Consider the following 21,851-nt stretch of genomic DNA (forward strand, 5'->3'; position numbering starts at 1 on the left):
GGCACAGACACACAGGGAAGCAGGCAATGTGACAAAGAAGGCAGAGATTGGCAGCCCAAAGGAACACCAAAGGTTTCCAGCAATCACCAGAGGGTAGGAGAGAGGAGGCATGGGCAGATTCCCTCTCAGATCTTCCAGAAGGAATCAGCCCTGCTCATATCTTCATTTCACATCTGTTTCTTCAGGCAAATAATATAGCCTTCTAGGCTGTAGAATCATAAATATATTATCACTAAGTTCACTGCATTTAATTCTTCACATTAAAGTATCATTTTTAATCAATATTTTATACATTGGCATATCAACAACAGCAAAAACTCATAGAGTTATTTCTGTTACTATTCCATGTTATTTTCTTTTGAGAATTATTAGCTATCCTCCACTCTTTCTCTTCACTTTGTTTAATAGCTGTACTTAACTCAGTTCTCTTTTAATTTAATTTTAAAGCTTTGAGTTCAGGTAGGCTGGAAAGCCCTCAGTGAAATATGATCTCCATAGCTCCTGTGAGATGTTTGCTACTCCTTACTTGGAGTAGCAAACGTTGTTCTGATTTCTTTCTTTTTTTTTAATCAAAAAATTAAAAAAAAAAGATTCAAACAAAATAAAACAAAGGAATAAGAAAAACAAATAACCTAAAATAACTACATTGCTTCCAACATGTTACTACCATACCCGAGAAAATTGGCAAAACATAATCATTCCTCAGCATCCCCATAACATTGATATTACCCTCAATAACTTATCTGTTCTTATTAGATTATCATTCTCCCTTCACTAGTTGCTTTTATGTCTAGGTCCCCTACATTCTACAATATAAAGTATTTATTTTACATTTTTCACAAAGTTCACGTTAGTGGTAACATACTCTCCTTTTGTGTCTGGCTTATTTCATTCAGCATTATGTCTTCAAGGTTCATCCCATGTTGTCATAGGTTTCACGACCTCATTCCTTCTTACTGCTGTGTAGTATTCCATCACGTGTATCTACCACATTTTGTTTATCCACTCATCTGTTGAAGGACATTTGGATTGTTGCCATCTCTTGGCAATTGTGAGTAATGCCACTATGAGCATCGATGTGCAAATACCTGTTCATATCACTGCTTTCGATTCTTCTACTGAGAAGTGAAATTGCTGGATCAAACTAGATATCTAGTTTGCTAAGGAACTGCCAGACTGTCTTCCAGAGTGGCCATACCATTATACAGTCCCACCAACAATGAATAAGAGTTCCAATTTCTCCACATCCTCTCCAGCATTTGTAGTTTCCTGTTTATTTAATGGCAGACATTCTAATTGGTGTGAGATGATATCTCATGTAGTCTTAATTTGCATCTCCCTAATAGCTAGCGAAGACGAACATTTTTTCATGTGTTTTTTAGCCATTTGTATTTCCTCTTCAGTGAAATGTCTTTTCATATCTTTTGCCCATTTTCTAGTTTCTTAAAACATCATCCATGAATCTAATTCTTAAGGCATTGGTTATTGACATTATATACCTTTGCTTTCCTTCCAAGGAAACCAATTTCAAGTGGAGAAGAGGGAGGATACCTTTCCACTTTCTCTAAACCTTCCAGTTTCTTACACAGTTTTTCAAAATTGCTAAAGATAAATTTCATATTTCCTTTTGGATTGTCATGTGAATCAGCAGAAAAGAGGGGTAGGCAGGACTCCGATCAATCTTTGCAGGCTCTCAGTCACCACTCATGCAACAAGAAAATGACATATTCATCTATCATGTAGTCTTAGCCATCTTCTAACTCACCAGTCAGGAACAATAACAGGCTTTCTCAGCCTTCTCAATAATTTGATTCCTCATTGAAGCTACAAAAATTGTCAGACCACTGTTGAATATCTCTATACAGTCCCAAATTTCTTCCCACTTTTCTCTTTCTTTTTAAAGTGATTTTTTTATTTGCTAAGCTCTTAACATTAGATTTAATTTGTATTTTTAAAAATAATTTATCTCAGTCTTTTACTAACTCTTCATCTTCTCTAAATGGATGAAATATCTTATAGAAAAGAATTCCCCAATTTTCTAATGATCTTATTCTATTTGCAATTATGCTTCATGTATTTGCTAAGATTCCTTTTGCAGGAACAAAATTGTCAGTTGTTGGGTGAGTCAAACCTTCATTCTCAAGGAACCTAATTTGTTTTCTTGCCTTTACAGGATTGCAGGTGTCTTCATTAATTTACTACTGGACATGGTAGAAGTAGGGGGTCTTTAGAGGATCATTCAAATTCACCATATTATATAGGCACAATCCTCTTTCCCTTTAATAATCAGGTTCATCATCCCCTAAAACACTGCAAAATTATCCTTCACTTGCTGACCCAAAACTATAAGTAGCAAAAAACAGCCAGGGAGGGATTCCAGGTTCTGATTCATTGACTCTTGGTACTATGTCCCAGTGGAAGTATTTCTCCCTTGGGTCTTTTACTTCCTAAAACAACAGAGCTCAGGGTTGTAGGACAGGCAGAAAGTCATTTGTGAATGAATCATTAGGTATATGAATAAGCATTACCCTCAAATCTCCAGCTTTTGGTTTCAGGGCAATGTATTTTATATGTGGGAAAAAGTGCACGTTTGGCACATATACCACAATTTATAGGAGAACATTCTCTTCTCTTAGAGCATTGCCTTTTGAGCTGGTTAAGCAATTTAAGTTTTAAATAAGTCATTCCATGGAACTAGCAGCTTCCATATGATGGTGTACTTGACAAGTTCATCAAGTCACATGGACATCACCCTGACTGTATGCACTGGAAACTATTGTTGGATTTTTTTTTCTTTTTGGTCCGAAACCATGTTGTATGTGTTATCATGGTGGTGTATAAAAACGAGTAGTGGTAATAGAAAGCAAATCTAAATCATAAATTTATCTATTCTCCAGGAAGACATAAGACAAAATACCACAATTGATATGAAGTGTTCACCTGTTACGAGATGGATGTGTTTTCTCACCAGCTTATGGTACCATATCTGGGATGGGTCAATCTTTATGAAGCAAAATGTTAAATAGATAAATTTTTGTGAAGGAAAATCCATATTTTAGAGCCAATGTTTAATTTTCATCCTTTCCACCCAGCTGTTTTTTGCAACACACTTAGTAAGTACCATGGGGAGAGTTGGGGAGGAAGCAGTCCAACATCTATAGGGTACATTATTTTGCTTTCTTGTTTACTAACAAATTCTAGTGCAGTGGAGATTTTTCAAAAGACATTTATAGAGAACACAAATATACTAGGCCTATTCCCTATTTTTCACCAATTTTCCAGTATTCCTCCTCCCAGTTTCCTAATTATTGTCCAAATCATTATCCAATGCTTATGCATCTGTTTAGAATTGAACCTTAGGCCATTTATCCCTTCCCAGGAAGAAAGGACAATGCAATGTGGTGTTTGGTGTTTCTGTCTTTGGGGAAAGTTTTCCCCCCTCTTTGCCCCTTTAGGGCCACCCTGAGTGGACTGTAACACAATAGTCCAATTACTGATTGTGCCAGCAATGTGTAAGTCAGGCTTGTATTTTTTTTTTCTTCTCAGTCAAATTTTTATAGGGAATCTTCTGTGAATACATCGATGTAGATTGATGGAGGATTGACATTGCAGCAAAATTTGCCTGCTGGAAGGGTAAGTCACCTGTTCATGTAATTGACGGTAGTCCTGCATATTTCTACTTTCACTTTTTACAGGAATGTGTCTGTATTTGTCTCAGCATACAGCTATGTAGATCAGCTTTATTACCCATTTCTTGATGATGGATACAGTCACCAGGATTGCATTGTTATACACTCAGTCTCTGTCAGGGCTGAGGATCAGACCAGAATAATTTTTGGAAAGGGAGAATATTTATTTGTTGAGGGATTGCATTTGTTTCCGAATTCTGAGCCTCCATTATCTGATCAGGGCTTGCCCCAGGATATATATGGCATGTGATCCATTACAGACAATTTAAGTTCTGTTGTATCTAATGTGTCATAAAGACCAAGAGTCTGAGAGCTTCTTGTAACTCAAGTCTGGATCCAGTAGGAAACTTTCCATTTCTGAGTCCTACTGAAATCTGGAAGCCCAGTGTGGTGAAAGCAGATCTGATCCTGTTATCCCCCAAATTCAAAGCTGTCCATCAGTTTTTATACCTCTTAATTTGTGGTAGGAAGCAAACAAGATGGCAAGTTGTCCTTCATTTTGAATTCAAAATCCTGATATTCCTCCAAAGATCACCAACGTGCTAGGTTCCTATATTTTCAAGTTTCATCATCTGATATCAGTCATCAGGCTGATGTCTGCCTTACCAAATTATCTAGGAAATTTGCTATTTTTCTCTTTAGTTCCTTCTGCAGGATATCATCAATGTAATGGACTCCATGATATCCTATTGGCTGCAAAGATAGTCAAGGTTATGGCTTTTAACTGCTATGATAATCTTTCCATCTGCCCTGGCTGCTGGGTCTGGATCAGAGCATCTCAAATTGTCCTGTCTGACTCTGGCCACCATCCCTGTCCCTCACCCCCACCCCCACCCCCATGGAGATGAGCAATCCGTTCTTCCATTTCCTTATAGCCCCAATCTTAGTTCTCAACAGGTGCGGCTAAAGATGAATCATGTTGATTTTGGAACACGGTGCTCCAAAGTTGGAAGAACTTTATTCTAAGTGGAGTTGATTTACTTGAACAAAAGATTTCCATAGCTGGAGACCTGTGTAGCAAGGCTTCTAGTTCCATTTCACCAGTTTTCCTCATGGCCAAAAACAAGTTCTGATATTCTGCCTCAGTCCTTCAAAAGCTGTTTGCTTAGAAAGCTCAGGTTGTGTTAACATGAGTCTTCAAATATAATACATCAGTCACCATTAATTTTTGGCTTCAGATAAGTATTAGTGTGTGTGAAAATTTCTGGAACTCTGAGTTTGAGCACAGATCACAGACTCTTTTGGGTAATGGAATCCTCCTGAGTAGATGGGTAGGTTGGTCTGAGGTTGAGACTCAGAGGCAGCAGAGTGGTAAGACTGTGTGGCCAAAATCAGCAGCCAGTGAAACTAAACTGAGCAGTTAACCTGCAAGACTATCCGAACAACCAGAGAGACCCAGATGCAAAGCAGTGGATATTGGTCTATGGATCAGCTCAGACTAGATAACACTAGATAGAAGAAAGCACATACATATTGAAGATTTTCTATCCCCTGCCACTATGAGGTCACATGGGACAACCCTCCTCACAACCTATACATAACAAAGAAGTTGAATATCACTAAACTGTTTAAATGTGAGGATTCTGAGATAACTTTCATTTGTAAGTTGAAGCTTCTCCCACCCTTCTTATCATCTACAACTGGCTGTTAGTGAGGCAGGAATGGGGCTGCATGGGGTAGCACGAAGGTGATTAGATAAGTTATAAATAAGAAAGCTACATTTTATTGAAGATATATAAGAATTTCCAATTTATAACAGTCTCCACTGGGCTGCAAGATATGTCACTTTCCTTTAATTTGATAAATCTAATTTCATCCACTTTGAGATTCCACCTACTTTCATAATTCAAAATCCAATTTTCATAATCATACTATAATCTTGAGTTTTGAGTTCATATGATTAAAGACACAGGAGATCTGAGCTGGAATTGTAGGAGACTCCAGTCATTTGCCTGATTTCTTACATTACTGAATGTGCTTCCATTACAGATTCTTTGTTATCCCTCAGACTATCTGCTCTAATCACATTTGAGTATGCCCATGGTAGTTGTCCATTCCATTGCATACAGATATGCCCAGATACCTTCACTGCTTCTCTACTAGCCCACGTTCACATGTCCAATCTCTATAGACATTTGACTGTGATCCCTTTTGCAGGGCCTCATACACAACTGCAGCATGATCTCTGCCTATTCCCCTGCCATATGACCTGAATCCATTTATCAAAGTGAATCTTTTAATTACTCCCCTATAAGGATGAGTGCTGTCATACCAGGTTTGATTTCTGCAACTCATAGCTGTTAGTCATATGCTTCAATGAAGCTATCCCACTATGCCTGATGACTTTTTTTCTGGGACAGGGCAGGGGTGGGGGGATGGAAGAAATAGGAAGAAAAGCTTAGTGTTTATATCAGTTGGTGGGTGATTTTGGCTTAACCAATTAGGGTTTATTTTTATTGTTTGTTTAAAGCAGTTTTATTGAGATATATTCACATACCATACAATCCATTCAAGGTATATAATCCATGGCTTGCAGTATATTCACAGAGTTGTGTATTCATCACCACAAGCAATTTTAGAACATTTTCATTAAGTATATCCCTTATACTTCCTTATTAATGACACTTAGCATTGGTATGGTAACTTTGTTACAACTGATGAAAGAATATTAAAATATTACTAACTATATCCATAGTCTGCATTTGCATTAGGTGTGCTTTTTCCCCATATACCACCCTTTAGTTAACATCTTGTAATAGGGATGTACGTTTGTTGTAGTTCATGAAATAACATTCTTATATTTGTACTATTAACTCCAGTCATTGTCCACAGCAAGGTTCACTGTTATACAGTTCCATATTTTATCCTCAAGTTTTCCTTCTAATGAAATACATGACCCTAAACTTCCTCTTTCAACCACAATCACATGCAAAATTCACTGTTAATTACACTCATAATAATGTGCTAACATCACCTCTATCCATCTCTAAACATTACAATCAACCGAATTAAAAATTCTGCACAAATCAAGCATCAACTCTCCATTCTCCACCCTCCTTCTATCTCCTGATAACCTATATTCTAGATTTTAACTCCATGAGTTTGCTTATTATAATTAGATACTATTAATGAGATCATACAAATCTGTCCTTTTGTGTCTGGCTTATTGCACTCAACATGACATCTTCAAGATTCATCCATGTTGTCACATGTATCAGAACTTTATACCTTTGTAGGCTAAATAATATTCTACTGTATTTATATACATTTGGTTTATCCATTCATCTGTTGACGGACACTTGAGTTGCTTCCTTCTTTTGGCAATTGTGAATAAATGCCACTATGAACATTGGGTTGCAAATAACTGTTCAAGTTCCTGCTTTCAATTCTTTAGTGTATATACCTAGCAGTAAGATTGCTGAGTCATATGGTAATTCTATACTTAACATTTTGACGAACCACCAAACATTTTTCCACAGTGGCTGCACCATTTTCATTCCCACCAACAATGAACTAGTGTTCTTATTTCTCTACATTGTCTCCAACGCCTGTTATTATTATTATTTTTTTTTAAATAGCTGTTCTAGTGGGTGTGAAATGGTATCTCATTGAGATTTTGATTTACATTTTCCTAATGTATAATGATGTTGAGAATCTATTCGTGTGCTTTTTGACCATTTGCATATCTTCTCTGGAGAAATGTCTATTTTTTTAAATAAATTCTTGTCTTTTGGTTGTGGAGTTGTAGGATTTCTTTATATATTCTGAATATTAAACCCTTATCAGATATATGGTTTCCAAATATTTTCTAATGTTCTGTAGGTTGTCCTTTTACTTTCATGATGAAATCCTGTGATACACAAACAATTTTAATTTTCATTAAATTCCATTTATCTATATTTTCTTTTGTTGCTTGTGCTTTTGGTAAAAAAGTATAAGAAACCATTCCCTAACACAAGGTCCTAAAGATGCTTCCCTATGTTTTCTTCTAGACATTTTATAGTTTTGGGTCTTCTATTTAGGACTTTGATCAATTTTGAGTTAATTTTTGTATTGGTGTGAGTTGGGGTCCACCTTCAAATTCTTTTGCATATGGAGATCCATTTTTCCCAGCAGCAATTGTTGAACAGACTATTATTTCCCCAGTGAGTGGACTTGGTGCCCATATTAAAAATCAGTTGGTCATAGATGTTAGGGTACATAATTCTGAACACTCAATTTGATTCCATTGGTCTATATGTGTGCCCTTTTGCCAGTTCCATGCTGTTTTGGTGACTGTGGCTTTGTACTAAGTTTTAAAACCATGAAGTATGGGTCCTTCAAGTTTTCTCTTCTTTTTCAAGATGGTTTTGGCTATTCAGGGCCTCTTATGCTTGCATAAAAATTTGATGCTTGGAGTTTTGATTAGGATTGTGTTGAATCTGTAAATTGCTTTGGGAAATTAACAATGTTTAGTCTTCCATGGCATGAACATGGAATGTATTTAGGCCTTTTTAAATTTCCTTTAGCAATGTTTTGTAGTTTTTTTTTTTTTTTTTGCATATAGCTTCTGTACGTCCTTGGTGAAATTCATTCCTAGCTATTTGATTCAAGTTAGTTGCTATTGTAAATGGAATGTTTCCTCTGATTTCCTCTTCAGATTGTTCACTACTAGTATATAGAAACACTACTGATTTCAGATTGTTCACTACTAGTGTATAGAAACACTACTGATTTTTCCATGTTGATTTTGTACACTGTCATTTAGTTGAATTTTTTATTAGCCATAATAGATGTGTTGTGGGTTTTTTAGGATATTTTTTAATATATAAGATCATGTCATCTGCAAATAGGGAAAAATATTACTTCTTCCTTTTCTATTCATTTGCCTTTTTATATTATTTGTTTGCCTATTTGCTCTGGCTAGAAGTTCCACTAAAATTGAATAACAGTGGTGACAGTGGGCATCCTAATCTTTTTCCTGATCTTTGGGGGAAAGCTTTCAGTGTTTCATCATTGAGTATGATGGTAGCTGTGGATTTTTCATATTTGCCCTTTATCATATTGAGGAAGTTTCCTTCTATTTCTAGTGTTCCCTTCTCTTCAATTTTTTGGAAGAGTTTGAAGAGGATTGGTGTTAATTCTTCTTGGAATGGTTGGTAAAATTCACCAGTGAAACCATCCACTACTGGGCTCTTTTTTATTGGGAGGATTTTGATTACAGATTCAATAGCTTTAACACTTATTAGAATGTTGAGATCTCCTATTTCTTTATGAATCAGTATAAATAGTTTGTGTGTTTCTAGTACTTTGTCCATTTCCTCTAGGTTATCTAATTTGTTGGCATTTAGTTGCTTATAGTATCCTAAAGAAAAGGTTTGTCAATTATATTGATCTTTTCAAAGAGCCACCAACAAATCTTTTCCATCATCCCCTGTAGAAACTCTGCAAAATTTAAGCATTAAGCATTCAGAGATATAAATTTCCCTCAGCACTGCCTTTGCTACATCCCAGAAGTTTTGGTGTGTTATGTGTTCATTTTTATTTGCCTCAAGATATTTCCTAATTTCCTTTATGATTTCTTCCTTGACCCATTGATTCATTAAGAATGTACTGTTTAATTTCCACATATTTGTGAATTTTCCAGTTACCCCTCTGTTATTGATTTTTAGCTCCATTCCATTGTGGTGGTAGAAGACATATTGTATGATTTCAATTTTTATAAAATTATTGAGAGGCAGGGCAAGATGGCGGAGTGGTGAGGAGCAGAATTTCATCTCTCCCCTAGAGCAACTGGCAATTACCCAAGAACTACATGAAACAGTGTTTTCGGGGTCTCCAGTAACCAGTCACACATTGGACACAAGTTTGGAATTGGAGGAAAAGCTGAGATCGCAGCGAACACTGTAAGTTCCCCGGACCAGGGGTCTGGCGCCCCTCCCCACCCAGACCTCACAGACTGTCTTGCTGCCGGCTCCCTGAAAGGGGGGAAAAAAAACCCAAAAACAGCAATCTGCTGAGGGCAAGGAGGGAGGCTCAACCCAGCCTCAACTGCAGAATTAATTAACAAATTAATTAACTAACTTTGGGAACTGGGGTGCTAAAGAAGGGCTGGGATCCGAGAAGTGGGGGCACGTAAAAGCGGGCACCCATTCCCAGACTCCAAAAAAGCCATTTTTTTTCCCCTACATTTTGTCCCTTCTGGCTTCTCACTGGTCCCTTATCTTTTTGCATTTCAATAGCCCCCGGCAGGGGTGGAACTGAGGTGGTTGGAGGGTAATTATCAGACAATAGCCCAAAGCATATCTTTAAATGCTCTATTCTGACACTGACAAAACTTCCAGGTTGGGGAAAGACTTTTAAAAGAGACTCTTTTTTTTTCCCCTTTTTTTCCTTTTCTTGATTTCTTTTCTATTTTTTTTTTTTTTTTTTAAATCTAAAAGTAACATATGTGGTTATTTTCTATCGGAAAGCCCAGGTTGGGGGACTAGGCTGGGCTTGGCAGAGACAGAGTACCCACAGCATCTTTGAATTCCATATTCACTACTGAAGGCCTCCACCCCCGTCTTTAATTGGCAACTCAGGCTGACCAAGGAATCTACCTGGAGAGGCCCCAATTAGGAGAAGGGAGAAGGGAGAAGGGAATAGTGCCCCTGAGAGACAACTGGAGTTCTGAGGATTGGGAGAGTGGAGGGAGCTCCAGCTCAACTGGCAGTCCTCCTTCTGGGAATTCAGACCCCAGGGGCTGGAATTCAGATTCCGGCTTCAGTCAGCCATGCCCCTGACAGGATCAGAGTCACCAGGAGAACTAAAGGCTCCATACCTCCTTACACTGGTGGGGGAGTGTTGGCTGGCCAGCGCCACCTGCTGGACAGGAGAGGAAAAACACCAATTATAAAGGCCTCATAGGAGGGTCTCATTCTCAGGAAAACTCCATACCCTCCCAATGAGACCTGGGCCTCACTAGACTGGGAAAATCTGACTAGGGTCGACCATATCTGAGGAGACCCACTCACAAAAAGGTTACATAGAGGCAGAGCAAGAAACAGAAAAAACAAGAGGGGAAAAATTCTGATCAACTAAATAGAACCTAAGTTAGAGGTCTAGAATAAGTTGAACTGAATAACAGAGGCCAGAGAACAAAGCCAACCAACAAGAAAACCACTAGGTAAAAGACAGAAAACAAGCTCCAAAATAAACTAATCAAGAAAATCAGATGCCTAGACAACTTAAGATAACAAGCCATACCAGGAAACACGAAAACATGGACCAGCCAAAGGAACAAACTACTAGCTCAGCTGAGACACAGGAGTGGAGGCAACTAATGCTAAATAAATTTGATGAAATGAAGGAAGATATAGCAAAAGAGCTGAAGGATATAAAGAAGACACTGGCTGACCATAAAGAAGAATTCATAAACTTAAAAAAACAAATGACAGAACTCATGGGAATGAAGGCCACAATAGAGGAGATGAAAAACACAATGGAGGGACACAACAGTAGATTTGAACAGGCAGAAGAAAGGATCAGTGAACTGTAAGACAGGTCATTTGAATTCATACACACAAAAGAACAGATGGTGAAAAAAATGGAAAAATATGAGCAGGGTCTTAGGGAGCTGAGTGACAACATGAAACGCACAAATATATGTGTTATGGGTATCCCAGAAGGAGAAGAGAGGGGAAAAGGGGCAGAAAGAGCAATAGAAGACATATTCACTGAAAATTTCCCAACTCTTATAAAAGACAGAAAATTAGAGATTCAAGAAGTACAACGTATCCCATATAGAATAGATCCCAATAGACCTACTCCAAGACACTTACTGGTCAGATTGTCCAATGTCAAAGACAAAGAGAGGATTCTGAAAGCAGCAAAAGAAAAGCAATCCATCACATACAAGGGAAGGTCAATAAGACTATGTACAGATTTCTCTGCAGAAACCATGGAGGCAAGAAGACAGTGGCATGATATATTTAAGATACTGAAAGAGAAAAACTGCCAACCAAGAATTCTATATCCAGCAAAACTTTCCTTCAAAAATGAGGGAGAGATTAAAACATTTTCAGACAAACAGACACTGAGAGAGTTTGTGAATAAGAGACCAGCACTACAAGAAATACTAAAGGGAGTGCTACAGGCTGATAGGAAAAGACAGGAGAGAGAGAGCTGGAGAAGAGTGCAGAAATTAAGATTATCAGGAAAGGTAAAAGGAGAGGAAAAAATAAGATATGATGTATAAATTCCAAAAAACAAAATGGTAGAAGAAAGTACTGCCCTTACAGTAATAACACTAAATGTAAATGGATTAAACTCCCCAATAAAAAGACACAGACTGGCAGAATGGATTAAAAAACAGGACCCATCTATATGCTGTCTACAAGAAACTCACTTTAGACACAAGGACAAACATACACTGAAAGTGAAAGGTTGGGAAAAGATATTTCATGCAAGCAACAACCAGAAAAAAGCGGGAGTAGCTATATTAATATCAGACAAGTTAGACTTCAAAAGCTAAACAATTAAAAGAGACAAAGAAGGACACTATATATTAATAAAAGGGTCAACTCATCAAGAAAACATAACAGTCATAAATATTTATGCACCAAACCAGAATGCCCCAAAATTCATGAGGCAAACACTGTGATCACTGAAAGGAGAAATAGATACCTCTACAATAATAGTTGGAGACTTCAATACACCACTCTCATCAATGAATAGAACATCTAGACAGAGGATCACTAAAGAAACAGAGATGTTGAATTCTATGATAAATGAACTAGACTTGACAGACATTTATAGAACACTACATCCAACAACAGCAGGATACACTTTTTTCTCAAGTGCTCATGGAACATTCTCTAGGATAGACCACATGTTGGGTCACAAAGGAAGTCTCAACAAATTTAAAAATATTGGTATTATACAAAACACTTTCTCAGACCACAGTGGAATGAAGTTGGAAATAAATAAAAGCAGAAGGTCATAAAATTCACTAACATATGGAGGCTAAACAACACCCTCTTAGAAAACCAGTGGGTAAAGGAAGAAATTACAAGAGAAATTAGTAAATATCTTGAGGCAAATGACAATGAAAACACAACTTATCAAAAGTTATGGGATGCAGCAAAGGCGGTGCTGAGAGGGAAATTTATTGCCCTAAATGCCTATATTAAAAGAGAAGAGAGAGCAAAAATTGAAGAGTTAACTGCTCACCTGGAGGAATTAGAGAAAGAACAGCAAACTAACCCCAAAGCAAGGAGAAGGGAAGAAATAACAAAAATTAGAGCAGAAATAAATGCAATTGAGAACAGGAAAACAGTAGAGAGAATCAACAAAACCAGAAGTTGGTTCTTTGAGAAAATTAATAAAATTGATGGACCACTGGCTAGGCTAACAAAAAAAGAGAGAGAGCAGATGCAAATAAATGCAATCAGAAATGGGAAAGGAAATATAACTACCGACCCTGCAGAAATTAAGGAGATAATGAGAAGATACTATGAGCAACTATATGCTAATAAACTAGACAACTTAGATGAAATGGACAACTTCCTAGAAAAGCATAAACAACCAACATTAACTCAAGAAGAAATAGATGACCTCAACAAACCAATGACAAGTAAAGACTTTGAGTCAGTCATAAAAAAGCTCCCAAAAAGGAAAAGCCCAGGACCAGATGGTTTCACATGTGAGTTCTACCAAGCATTCAAGAATGAATTAGTACCAATCCTGCTCAATCTCTTCAAAAAAATTGAAGAAGAGGGAAAGCTACCTAACTCTTTCTATGAAGCCATCATCACCCTAATACCAAAACCAGCCAAAGATACTACAAAAAAAGAAAATTATAGACCAATTTCTTTAATGAATATAGATGCAAAAATCCTCAACAAAATACTCGCAAATCGAATCCAGCAGCACATTAAAAGAATTATACACCACGACCAGGTGGGATTTATTCCAGGTATGCAAGGCTGGTTCAACACAAGAAAATCAATTAATGTAATGCACCACATCAATAAATCAAAGCAGAAGAACCACATGATCATCTCAATTGATGCAGAAAAGGCATTTGACAAAATTCAACATCCTTTCCTGAAGAAAACACTTCAAAGGATAGGAATAGAAGGGAACTTTTTCAATATGATAAAGGCAATATATGAAAAACCCACAGCTAACATCACACTCAATGGGGAGAGACTGAAAGCTTTTCCTCTAAGATCAGGAACAAGACAGGGATGCCCACTATCACCATTGTTATTCAACATTGTGCTGGAAGTTCTAGCTAGAGCAATTAGGCAAGAAAAAGAAATAAAAGGCATCCAAATTGGAGAGGAAGAAGTAAAACTTTCACTATTTGCAGATGACATGATTCTATATGTAGGAAATCCAGAAAAATCTACAGCAAAGCTACTAGAACTAGTCAATGAATACAGCAAAGTAGCAGGCTACAAGATCAACATGCAAAAATCTATAGTGTTCCTATACACAAGTAATGTGCAACAAGAGGAGGAAATCAAGAAAAAAATCCCATTTACAATAGCAACCAAAAGAATCAAGTATTTAGGAATAAACTTAACCAAGGACACAAAAGACCTTTACATAGAAAACTATAAGAAACTGCTAAAAGAAATTGAACAAGACCTGAAAAAATGGAAGAACATACCATGTACATGGATTGGAAGACTAAATATAGTTAATATGGCAATTTTACCTAAACTGATTTACAGATTCAATGCAATACCAATTCAAATCCCAACAACTTACTTTACAGAAATAGAAAAACCAATAACTAAATTTATTTGGAAGGGTAAGGTGCCCCGAATAGCCAAAAATGTCTTGAGAAAGAGGAATGAAGTGGGAGGTCTCACACTACCTGACTTTGAAGCATATTACAAAGCTACAGTGCTCAAAAACAGCATGGTACTGGCATAAAGACAGATATACTGATCAATGGAATCAAATTGAGTGTTCAGAAGTAGACCCTTACATCTATGGACAACTGATCTTTGATAAGGCAGTGAAGCCGAAGCAACTGGGAAAGAGCAGCCTGTTCAATAAATGGTGTTTGGAGAACTGGATATCCATTTCCAAAAGAATGAAAGAGGATGTCCATCTCACACCTTATACCAAAATTAACTCAAAGTGGATCAAAGACCTAAACATTAGCACCAAGACCATAAAACTCTTAGAAGAAAATGTAGGGCAATATCTTAAAGATCTTGTGAAAGGAGGTGGTTTCTTAGACCTCACACCCAAGGCACACAGAACCAAAGAACAAATAGACAAATGGGATCTCCTCAAAATTAAACACTTTCGTACATCAAAGGACTTTGTCAGAAAAGTAAAAAAGGCAACCTACACAATGGGAGATGATATTTGGAAACCACATATCAGATAAGGGTTTAATATCCCGAATATATAAAGGAATCCTGCATCTCAATAACAGAAAGACAAACAATCCAATTAAAAAATGGGCAAAAGACATGAACAGACATTTTTCTGAAGAGGAAATACAAATGGCTCAAAAGCATATGAAAAAATGCTCAACTTCACTGGCTATTAAGGAAATGCAAATCAAAACCACAATGAGATATCATCTCACACCTACCAGAATGGCCATTATCCAAAAAACAGAAAATGACAAGTGCTGGAGAGGATGTGGAGAAAGAGGCACACTTATTCATTGTTGGTGGGAATGTAGAATGGTGCAACCACTCTGGAAGACAGTATGGAGGTTCCTCAGGAAGCTAAATATAGATTTGCCATATGACCCAGCTATTCCATTGCTGGGTATATACTCAGAGGAACTGAAACTTAAGACACAAACAGACATTTGTAAACCAATGTTTATTGCAGCATTATTCACAATTGCCAAGAGATGGAAACAGCCCAAATGTCCATCAAAGGACGAGTGGATAAACAAACTGTGGTATATACACATGATGGAATATTATGCAGCTGTAAGACAGAACAAAGACATGGATTATGTAATAATGTGGATGAACCTTGAGGACATTATGTTGAGTGAAGTTAGCCAGAAACAAAAGGACAGATTCTGTATGGTCTCACTAATATGAACAGACATTAATGAACCAACTTTGGGAGTTAAAAGCTGACAACACAGGTGACCAGGAGATAGAAAGAGGGCAGAGATCAGCCATTTGATGCTGAAGGACTACAGAATGTTTAGGATTGCTTGCATAGATCCAGAAATAGATAGCATAATACTGTGTGATGGTAGCACGGTATTGTAAGTACACTGAACAAAGATGTCTGTGAGTAAAGCTGAAAGACGTGGGATAGGAGAATGTATGACACCAGAGGTAAAGATAGATGATAAAGACTGGGACTGTATAACGTGGCAAAAACTGGAGTGGCCAATGACTGTTACTAAATATACAAATATAAAAATGTTTTTGCATGTGGGAAAGCAAATGAATGTCAACCATGTAGAAATTTGAAAAAGGGATGGTATTCAGGAAAAAACATAATCAAAGCAAACTGGAGTCTATGGTGAACAGTAACATTGTAATATACCTCCATTAAATGTAGCAGAGGCAATAAGCCAATGCTAAATGTATATGAGAGGGGGATATAGGGGAGTAATATGGGATTCTTGGTAGTGGTGTTATTTGCTGTCCTTAGTAGTATATTGTATTGTATAACATGTTATTTTTCTTTTAATCATTTTTTCTTATTGCTAAAAAAAAAAAAACAATTTTTCTTGTAGTAATCAGTATGCTCAAGTGCTGATTGTGGTGACAAATGTACAACTTTATGATGATACCATGAACAACTGATTGTATACTGTGGATAAATGTATGGTATGTGAATATAACTCTATAAAATTGTAGGAAAATATATATATAGGAGTAAAAGTGTTGGAGAAAACATGGTGAGAGGGATGACGCCTCACCAATATGGACGAACTACAATGTGTAAACTCAGAACTGAATATTAGAACATAGCCTAACGTGGACACAATAATTGTAATAGTCCCTAGTTTGTAAGCTCTTACAGCAGTTAACTCTATCCCTGAATTGTAATGTCTATCTCTAAACTTTGAGATGCTGATCCCCTAGCGTATAACCTGATTGGTCTCCGGAACAATGCATATCTCTGAGACACCTGAAACTCAGAGCTAGAGCTTGGCAGATATGAATGTCAGTATTAGTGCATACAGCCACTGTCAAAAAAAAAAAAAAAAAGCTGAAAAAGAGCCCAGACTTCAATTAGTGATATGAATGAAGCAGGTCTGGTTAAGACCAGGGCAAGCCAGGCCAAAGGGTAAAGGTTGAAACTGATTGTGTTTTAAAACTTCAACTTTCATATGAGACCAAGGGAATAGATATCTATTTGGTACAGGATCTAAATTTTCTTAACGGTACAACTCTACAGTCGATTTGTTCAAACACCACAATTGCATGGACCTTTGAATAGGAAGTGAGATAAGGTAGGTTAGTATAGGCTGGAGTGAAATAGTGACACATCCTAGAGTAATTTGGGCAGATAAAAGATATATTTACAGCCTCCCTCTCCCCAGCCCCGAGGATCTGGGGGAAGGTGCGGATGTGTTGGACTTCCTCACCTGGACTGGTGTTGATGTTGTCACAAACATTGGGACTGGTGGTTTGATGTGCTGAGCCCTCGAGCATGGGACTTGCCCTTATGAAGCTCATTACCACAAAGGAGAGTCTAAAGTTGTATGTAATGGTGCCTAAGAGTCTCCCCCTGAGTACCTCTTTTACTCTCTCTCTCTAACTGAGCCATCTCGACAGGTGAACTCGCTGCCCTCCCCCCTACGTGGGACCCAACTCCCAGGGGTGTAAATCTCCCTGGCAACGCAGAGTATGACTCCAGGGGATGAATGTGGACCTGGCATCGTGGGACTGAGAGTATCTTCTTGACCAAAAGGGGGATGCAAAATGAGACGAAATAGTTTCAGTGGCTGAGAGATTCCAAATGGAGTTGAGAGGTCACTCTGGTGGACATTCTTATGCACTATATAGATAACACCTCTTAGGCTTTAATGTATTGGAATAGCTAGAAGTAAATACCTGAAACTACCAAACTCCAACCCAGCAGTCTGGACTCCTGAAGACAATTATATAATAATGTAGATTACAAGGGGTGACAGTGTGATTGTGAAGACCTTGTGGATCACACCCCCTTTATCTAGTGTATGAATGAATGGAGGAATGGGGATAAAAACTAAAGGACAAATGGGGTGGGATGGGGGGACGATTTGGGTGTTCTTTTTTCACTTTTATTTTTTATTCTTGTTCTGGTTCTTTCTGATGTAAGGAAAATGTTCAGAGATAGATTGTGGTGATGAACGCGTAACTATGTTATCATACTGTGGACAGTGGATTGCATATCATGGATGATTGTATGGTGTGTGAATGTATTTCAATAAAACTGAATTTAATAAAAAAATTATTGAGATAGCTCTGCCAGTTTTTGCTCATTGTTCAAAGATTCTATGGGGGAACATAACATCAAAGCTTCTTATACCACCACCATCTTGTTCCATAATTATACCTTAATCCCCCAATGCTTTCTTAGGTATAGTTTACAATATTTTGAAACCATGGATGAAATCTCATCACTGTCACTTTTGAAAATTATTTTTTCATAAAATAGAACTGGACATTTTTTTCTTTTGGAGCTGTGTTTTTATTATATTTATCTTAGGGAGATAGATGGATAGCTGTGGTATCATTACTTGGTGCCAATCCAACATCTATTCCCTCCTTTTCTTTGGTAACAAAACTCTGATTTTTTTTTAGAGTAGCAATGTGCACAACTTAAATTAATCACCCTCCTTGCAATTTTGAGATGGCTGACTGTCAGAATTTTGGTCAATGAAATGAAAGCAGAAAACTACTAGGTGATGGTTTCAGGAAGCTATTGTTTAATTAATTAAAAAAAAAAGAAACCTCATTTGTTATTCCTTTGTTGAATGAATTGTTGCCATATATTTTTTTACCCTTCTCCTTTCTCACCTATTTCTGTATGCAATATGGGCTTGATGTTGGGACACATTAGTCACCTTGCAAACATGAAAACCAGAAACATCCCCTGAGGATGACATAGAAATATAAAGACCTTGATCCTTGAAGGTATTATGGGGCTATGATACTAGCCTTGGGCTGCTTACCTCTGAACTTGTTCTAGGTCAAAAAAAAAATAAACTTTTGATTTCTAAGTAAGAAGGTGGAGTAGGGAGCTTCAAGAGTCAGTTCATTCTCTAGGGCAGCTTGTAAACACCCAGGAACTGCCTGAAACAACTGTCCAGGGGACAGGTTCAGGGAGCCATCAAAGAGAAGTTTGGCATCATTATGGGTCTCCTCTCCAGGATATTTTGGAACCAATCTAACCTCCCTTGTGGATTCCTTGCCCTGTTTTGACTAGGAAATACTAAGTTGGGGATGTCCTCTCCAGGGTAACCCTATTCCCAGAATATCCCCTCCAGGGAAAAGCAGCTACAGACAACAAAAGGAGTGTTAAAAACTATAGAGGCAAATAAACAACAAATAGAACAAATCAACATTCCCAGATAAGGAAGAAGGGGAAAAAAGCTTTCTCCTGTGAAACAATTGCACAAAACAGAAATCTCAAAAATTGTACCATATATCCATATAAATTTAAAATGATTGAAGTTATACAAAGCACTCTCTCTGACCATAATAGAATGAAGCTGGAAATCAATAACAGGCAGAGAACTGGGAAATTCACAAATAAATTGAGGTTAAACAACACACTTCTAAATGACAGTGGATAAAAGAAGAAATTGCAAGAGAAATCAGTAGATACCTGGAGATGATTGAAAACAAGAACATATTATGGGCAATAGTGAAGGCAGTGCTGAGAGGGAAATTTATAGCTTTAAATGCCTACATTAAAAAAGATAAGAAAGCTAAAAGCTAAAGACCTAAAAGCACATCTGGAGGAACTAGAAAAAGAATAGCAAACCAATTCCAAAAGTAGCAGGGGGGAGGAAATAATAAAGATTAGAGCAGAAATAAATGAAACTGAGAATAAAAAAAATACAAAGGAACAACAAAATCAAAAGTTGGTTCTTTGAAAAGATCAATAAACTTGGTAAATCCTTAGGTAGACTGACAAAGAATAAAAGAGAGAAGATGCAAATAAATAAAATTGGAAATGAGAGAGGAGACATTACTACTGAACCCACAGAGATAAAAAGGATTATAAGAGGATGCTATGAACAACTATATGCCAAAAATCAGAAAATTTACATGAAATGGACAAATTCCTAGAAACAGAGGAATAATCTACACTGACTCTAGAAGAAATAGAAGACTTTAGCAGCCGTTTAACTAGTAATCAAAAACTTCCCAACAAAGATAAGCCCAGGAGTAGACGGCTTCACAGGTGAATTCTACCAATCACTAAAAGAAGGATTAATACTAATCCTGCTCAAACTGTTCCAAAAATTTGAAGAGGAGGGAATACTACCAATCTCATTCTAATACAAAGCCAGATAAAGATACTACATGAAAAGAAAATTACACACAAATTTCTCTAATGAATATAGACACAAAAATTTTACAAATCAAAATTTTACAAATCAAATCAATAGCTCATTAAAAGAATTATACATCATTACCAAGTGGGTTTTAACCCAGGTATGCAAGGATGGTTCAACACAAGAAAATCAATAAATATAATACATCACATTAACAAATCAAAGGGAGAAAAACAAGTGATCATCTCAATTGATCCAGAAAAAGCATTTGACAAAATCCAGCATCCTTTCTTGATAAAAAACACTTAGGAAAAAAATAGGAATAGAAGGAAACTTCCTTAACATGATATAGGGCATATATGAAAAACCCACAGCTAATTTTTTTTTTTTTCACATTTCACCTTTTTAAAATTGAATTTGTAATAAAGGAGGTTGTGAGTGGGAGGAAGTGCTTAGAATCAGGACCCATATTAGACACTGGGGAGGGAAAAATTAAACCAATAAGGGTGTTGTGGGGGACAGTCAGAGAGAGCCTTGCCCAACGGTAAATCAAGAAATCTGGGGGAAAGCAAAGGATTAGGAGAGGAGAAGCAAACATTCTCTTCAGTCTGTCCTCTTCCGCCAGGGCTGAGAGTTATGATGCCAGTGACAAAAGAGTTCAGAGCGGAAGGCTCTCACATCCCATGCACTGATGTCACTCCTCCCCGTGCCCTTCCCAAGAGTGGGCAGGTTTGGCCTTACCTAACAGAAATGAAGGAGTTGGAAGTTCCAGGAGTAAGGAAGGGTCAGGAGGGACCCCAATACTGATTCTCCTCTGGCTGAAGGTGGGCAGGGCAGAGACACAGCTCAAATACTGAACAGTCAGAAAAAGAAGAGGATGGCAAGAAACAGGAAGAGGGAATTCTGCCAACTGGAGGCACATATGAAAAACTCATAGCTAACATTACTCCATGAAGAAAGACTGAAAAGTTTCCCACCAAGATCTTGAACAAGACAAAGATGGACACTGTTACCACTGTTGTTCTGGTTTGCTAATGCTGTTGTTAAGCAAAATACCAGAAATGGATTGGCTTTTATAAAGGGGGTTTTATTTGGTTACAGAGTTGCAGTCCTAAGGTGATAAAAGTGTCCAAACTAAGTCATCAACAGATGATATCTTTACTGAAAGATGGCCGATGGCATCCAGAAAACCTCCATCAGCTAGAAAGGCGCATGGCTGACATCTGTCGATCTTAGGTTATGTTCCAGCTCCTCTCTCAGCAACTGTGTGTTCTTCGTTCTTTCTCCCAGGATGTTTTTCTCCAAGTGCCTGGGGGTCCTGTCTTAGCATATCCTGGGGCAAACTCTAGGCTTCATCTCTTAGTTAGCATCCTTTTGTCTGCATCTCCAAGTATCTCTTAGTGTCAGCGTCACAAGCATCTGGGCCTGTGTGGCTCTTTTTAAAGGATTCCAGTAAACTAACCAAGACCCATGATGAATGGGTGGGGCCAAATCTCCCTGGAAACATTCAAGCAAGAGGCCACACAGTAATCAAAAAGATTAGTCAATCTGCCCCTACAATATGGCTTTTGGAGGACATAACATATCCAAACTGGTACAACTGTTATTCAACATTGTGCTATAAGTTCCAGCTATAGAAGTTAGGCAAGAAAAAGAAATAAAAGTCACCCAAATTGGAAAGCAAGGAATAAAAC

At 37.5% G+C, this 21,851-nt stretch overlaps 1 long non-coding RNA gene across 1 annotated transcript in view; it reads left to right on the plus strand.

Annotated features, from left to right (window-relative positions):
- LOC119529838 overlaps positions 1–21,851 on the plus strand; it is a 91,326-nt gene that overhangs the window by 42,408 nt on the left and 27,067 nt on the right. Inside the window, exon 2 of the long non-coding RNA XR_005215956.1 lies at positions 3,547–3,633. This is a non-coding gene — a long non-coding RNA (uncharacterized LOC119529838). The remainder of the gene's footprint in view (positions 1–3,546; positions 3,634–21,851) is intronic.

This window comes from Choloepus didactylus, chromosome 3, assembly GCF_015220235.1.
Source record: "Choloepus didactylus isolate mChoDid1 chromosome 3, mChoDid1.pri, whole genome shotgun sequence".
NCBI lineage: Eukaryota > Metazoa > Chordata > Mammalia > Pilosa > Megalonychidae > Choloepus > Choloepus didactylus.